This window comes from Lipophrys pholis (genome assembly GCF_963383615.2).
Source record: "Lipophrys pholis genome assembly, contig: SCAFFOLD_394, whole genome shotgun sequence".
Taxonomy (NCBI): Eukaryota; Metazoa; Chordata; class Actinopteri; order Blenniiformes; family Blenniidae; genus Lipophrys; species Lipophrys pholis.
This window is the reverse complement of record NW_028292049.1, coordinates 34,452-40,375: the sequence shown is the minus strand read 5'-3', so window position 1 is coordinate 40,375 and position 5,924 is coordinate 34,452. Positions and strand designations below refer to the sequence as shown.

Below are 5,924 nucleotides of genomic sequence, written 5' to 3'. Positions count from 1 at the left end.
CCAACCCCAACCCCAACCCCAACCCCAACCCCAACCCCAACCCCAACCCAACCCCAACCCCAACCCCAACCCCAACCCCAACCCAACCCCAACCCAACCCCAACCCCACCCCAACCCCAACCCAACCCCGTACCCTTTATCCATTCAAATATAACAACCCCTAAAAAGGCATTATCAAATAGCTGCATGATGATGATGTGATGATGTGATGATGATGATGTGATGATGTGATGATGTTGATGATGTGATGATGATGATGTGATGATGTGATGATGTGATGATGTGATGATGAGATGATGTGATGATGTGATGATGATGATGATGATGATGATGATGATGATGATGATATGATGATGGTGATGTGATGATGATGATGATGTGGTGTGATGGTGATGATGATGATGTGGTGTGATGGTGATGATGATGATGCACCAATAGATATACTAGATGAATGATCTTTTATTCAACAAAACGTATTATAGCTAAACAGCACATATGCAATCAAGAGGAGATTCCAGTCCTATCAATAGACTCTTACCCTTTGCAGCACTATGATTGCTACACGCCTGAGGAAATGGTTGAAGCACTTGCTGCCAAGGACAATATCATCACTGACCTTAGACTCTCTCTTTCCTCCCTTCTTGCTAAACTAAACATTCAACCAAACGCTACAACTCACTCTGGAAAAACTATCAGCGAATGTAAGAGGTCATCCAGGATGCAGAGGCTCAAAGGCAGACTTCAACCAGGCTGCTTTAGTTGATCGTGTGGTGTCCAGTCAGTAACGTGAGTAACTGCAGATGTTGAGAGTCAGGGTTATGTAACTGTCTACTGATTATCAGCAGCAGCAGCTAGTCACAGCAGAACTGAGAGCAACAGAACCAAAGCCTGATAATTCGCATGGAGTAGTTGCAGCATGCCCTCTCCTTACAAGAATGCAAGGAAGCTAGGCCATAATAAAAGTGCAGACCTTCCTACGACAGTAGAACTAGAGAAACATTCAGCACTACGAATCAAGCCAGAAAGAATTCAAGACTGCTCTTATCCAGTAGAGGCAAAAAGAACAGTCGACAGCTGATTGAGTTTAGAAGGGGTGTGGAGGAGCAAGAGAAGTAGATGCAGGCCATCAAAAAGGAGTTAGAAGAGGCTGGTAGGCAGGTGCAGGCTGGCAGGATGCGGGAGTAGGACTGGAGGCGGAGATGTGCCATCCTTTAAAAAGACATCAAGAACAGCCAACTTAAATGGAAGGATACTTAGTCAATCTCCACTCAAGCTGTCTGAACATCAATAACCAAGTCTTATGTAGTTTATCAGATCATGTCAGATCATGTCATGTCAGATGTAGAAGAGGTAGTCTTTCTGTGTCTTCTTTATCACGATCTGTACGCTTGTCGAAGTCGCTTTGAGTCACCACGTACCGGTTCTTTCGCACTGCCTGCATCCCAGCCTACTGACAAATCGCGCTTATGTCCGAACAGCTTATATTGTCAGCCTGCTCACGTACTGCTACAGGTCGCAGTCTTCAGCCATGTTCATCTTCGCAGTCCACTGTCTGGAAAATCAGCCTTTTTGACGTCTGTCCTGGGGTTGGGAACTCCACCTTTCTGTCAAGCCTGCCTGGCCTCAGCAATGCAGGGTCAAGAGTGTCTGCTCGGTTAGTAGCCATGATGACCTTGACATTGACACTCTGCTCGAACCCATCCATCTGGTTGAGCAGCTCAATAAGAACCCTCTGCACTTCTCGGTCAGGCACCAGTCTGAGCGTCAAACCTCTGGTTGCAATGGCATCGATTTCGTCAATGAAGATGATAGAAGGGGCGTTTTCTTTTGCCAGTCGGAAGACATCTCGGACCATCCTCGGACCCTCTCCAAGGTACTTTTGTACAACTAGCTGCCGTTCACTCTGATGAAAGCAGCTGATGTATGGTTGGCAATGGCTTTGGCCATCATTGTCTTGCCAAGTCCAGGTGGACCATACATCAGCACCCCACGAGGAGGGTCAATACCAATCTGCTGTACCGTTATGACAGGTGAGTGGTAGCTCAACTGCTTCTTTCAACTCCTGCTTCTGAGTGTCAAGCCCTCCAATGTCGGCGAATGAGACATCAGGCTTTTCAGTGACCTGCATCATTTGGATGGTCGCATCTGAGTCAGGAGGCATGATGTCCACTACAGAGTTAGAGTGGCGATTGAGGGCGATTGAAGGATGACGGCTTTAGAAGTTCACGGTCAAGAGTGGACAGCACCCTGACGAAAAGGGAAGAGCCTGAACTGGTGGAGATGAGGGCATGGATGTCATCGACCATTTCGACGAAGGTGGCCCAGCAGGAGCGGAATAGCCTGGATGCGTTTGAGCTCCTCCTTCGAGCGTATTTCCTAGCGCCTGAGTTTGACCTGGTCCTCCTTGATATAATCTTCCTGGATGGTGAGCAGCTCGAGCTGGGTCTAAAGCTGCTTGAGGCGTGCGTAGTGGTCATGCTCCTCCTCGATCTGCATTCAAAAATTTTTAAATCAGCAGTGAAAAGATGGACCAATAACAAGTTCCTTTAAAATGTAGTTTAAGGAAGAGGAGGAGGAGTGCCAAGCCCCTAAGACTGTCCAGTATCGATACTGGATTATGCTTGGAATATGTCTGACCAAGGTAGGCCCTTCTGCTGCACTGCTCTGGTTCCCTAACTCCTTATACTTTATTTCCTACTGTCATGAACTTGACCCCTCCTACTCCACCTCAGACAAGCCGCTGATCCTGATGATAAGTTTTTTCTGTTCAGCGCCACTCTTCTTCTACGCGATCGAGATCAACCAATGGCTAGGCACTACTACAATCGCCAGGATCTGCACAATATCAACAGTGGTGTCAGTGCTTGGTGCTTACTTCACCACCAGCGCAAAGATATTCTTATTCATGACAGTGATCCTGCCACTGATGAATCTTTCTCTGATCGTCATTCCACTGCTCAATGTCCTGTTCAAGCATTTTGAGGGGCAGCAGAACATCGTCACAGGGGTGGCTAACTTCACCATCTCCATTGCTAATTTCTTGTTTGGCATCGTGTACTTCTACATTATCAACCCTGATGACACTAAGCCTGTATAGACTTGTTCAGTGCTGAGGTGGCGATGCGTGTCCCCATTGCTGTTCTGCTGGTTGGGTTTGGTTGCCAGTCTAGCCATGATAGTGGGGTGCGTTCTGGCTGCTACCTGATAATTAGTACTTCCCCTCTACTAATAATCAGGATGACAGGCTGTAGCTGTGGTAGCTGCCGTTGCTGGACCCCATCTTCCAAAAACTGTATTGGGTTACCATCCTGCTGCTGGTTCCACTCATCTATTTCAACAATAACTACAAGGAGTTCATGCTGCCCATCTACTCAGATCACTTCCTCACCTACCTCTATGCAGCTGGCAGCATCTTGTCTACTCTGGGCTGTCTGTTCTGGGCTGGGCTGCTCACAACTATGGCTTCGGCAAGACTCTCTTCTTGGTTACCTCCGGCTACTTCTTCGTGATTTTCATCTTTGCGCTTTCTCTACTTGCTGACCCTGGTCTCATCCAAAATACCTGCTTCATATGGCTGTTGGTTTCAACCTTCTTGGACAGGAGCATCTTTGTGATAAATGGCGCCTTTGATGATAAAGGTGTTTGGACATTGAGAGGGTCGAAGCTGCTGACATTGAAGGGGACAGCAGCTATAATTTCATTCCTGGTGGCAGGGGGAGTTCAACTGATATGGGGAGTGTCAGCACTAGCCCTACTAGCCACCACCTTCTTAACGTGGCAAACCCGTTGCTCTCTTTCTCACTGCTGAACATCAGCTGACCAGTGTACACACAATATATTAAGTTCATACCTTCTAGGAAGGCTTGAGAAATGCTGCCAGAGTGTACCATGATCCTGATCCCCAGTTCACTCCGATCATCAGCCCATCACTTTGCACACAGGTCTGGTCCCTCTCCGTCGACGATCCTTCCTTCCACGAAGATCTTCCGGCCATCTTCTTGGTGGCCTTGACTCGCAGCAGATAGAACTCTCCAACTTTGACAGGCTTTTTGTAGCTGACATTCAGTTGGGTAGTTGCTACTGGCTTGAAATCATTAGTGAGGCCAGCCACCACCCCGTAGAAGTTGTCGATGATGGTGGCACTCAATCCGCCATGGATGATATTCTCATGGCTTGGAGTTTGGTTGGTGCCTTTGAACAGGACAGCCACCTCATGCTCCCTTTCCTTGCTGTAAGCTTTAGAGGTCACCCAGAAAGACCTGAAGTGTGAAAAGCACTATCTGCGGACAGTGGCTGTGAAGTAATGTGGTTGGGTCTGTAGCCTCATGTATTGAGAGTAGTATCCCTGATCGTTGAGGTTCATGGTTTATAGAGTCTACTTGAAAGAGACTGGGATGGATGGCTACCGATGTGATGAGAAGAACCCCTCCCTCCTAAAGAAATAGAGGTTGAGTGAGATGGAGGCAACCAATGTGAACTTCCCTACAAACTAGACGATCTCATTATTTTTATCCGAATCATTCATTCTGCAGATGCAACATTATCATCATATCATCATGAGCAGCATCCACCCTTCTTTTCAGGCTGTGAGATGTCAAGTCGCTTGTCCTATTGACGCTAGCCTACCTTTATCCCAATGTTCTCTTGTCCCACTGGAAGCTGCTTTGTCACGATCTTCTGGTATATCGTCTGGGTTGGTAGAATAAACGCTTCTTACACCTTGCTAGCATCCTTCGCACTCACCTCCACGTACTACAGCTGGTTCAGCTCTGCGAACTCCTTCGCCTCTGCAGTCGACACTTTGCGCTGAGATTAAAGGTCAGTTTTGTTGCCTACTAGCAGGATGGTCATGTAGGGGTTGCCGTTCTGGTTGACTTCCTCCAGCCAGTTCTTGAGGTGATCGAAGGTCTAACGACGAGTGATGTCAAAGACAAGGAGTGCGCCAATAGCCGAGCGGTAGTAAGAGCGCGTGATGGATCGAAAGTTTTATTGGCCAGCCTGGTGAGAAGAAGCACTGTGTCCCAGATTTGTAGCTTGATGTCCTTACCATCAATTCGCACGATCTTGGCTCCAAACTCGACTCCAATGGTGACGTCATGAGAGAGCCTCATTTTGTTTTAGATGAACTGGAGGACAAGACAGCTTTTACCAACGCCAGTGTCTCCAATGACGATGAACTTGAACAGGTAGCTGTAATAATTCATTATAAATGCACTTTCTGGTCAGTTTTAATTGATGAGCAGTGATCGGAGGGCCTTTGATCCAGAGGTATTTATGCTAAGCAGTAGTTAGGAAGATGAAGCTATTGTCCTCCTCGTCAAAAAATTAGGCACTAAACGCTGGGCTGAGGTTGCGCAACGCATGACTGAGAAGTATGGGCTACAAGAACGCACTGGCAAACAGTGTCGCTAACGCTGGCATAACCATCTTGACCCCACCATCAGCAAACAGCCATGGACTCTTTAAGAAGAACGTGCCATTTTCCTTAAGCATCGGGAGTACGGCAATCGCTGGACTGAAATCACCAAGCACCTGCCCGGCCGCACTGACAATTCGATAAAGAATCATTTCTACTCGACCCTACGCAAGGGACTCAGAAGGATCAACAAGATCTTGGGCTCCACTAACAGCACCTTCCAGATGCGAGCTATCAAGCCCTGCGTGCTTTCTCAGGTGCTGAATGGGTTTGGAGAGTAAGCCTCTCCAGAGATGAATGAAGCCAGTGCCACTCTCCAAGAATACTTCCTCTAGTTTTCTTGGCACAAGCCTGCCTTTGAAGGGCTTAGCTAGCACGATCGGCATAACTTCTAGGTCATCATTCAGAAGGTTATCACTCTTAACGCTGAGCAGGACAAGAAATAGGGTTCTTCTCCAGCCAGACGCAGGAAAGGGCGCAAGGCCAAGAGGAAGACCCGACTGGTTGA

The 5,924-nt window shown here is 47.6% G+C and overlaps 1 pseudogene across 1 annotated transcript; it reads right to left on the bottom strand.

Moving 5' to 3' along the window:
• Positions 1–1,386: 1,386 nt before the first annotated feature.
• Positions 1,387–5,111, bottom strand: LOC308128238 (annotated as a pseudogene). Its single transcript has 4 exons — positions 5,016–5,111; positions 4,833–4,908; positions 3,888–4,236; positions 1,387–2,213 (listed from the first exon to the last, which is right to left on the bottom strand). The product of its transcript is annotated as an uncharacterized misc_RNA (transcript).
• Positions 5,112–5,924: the final 813 nt, after the last annotated feature.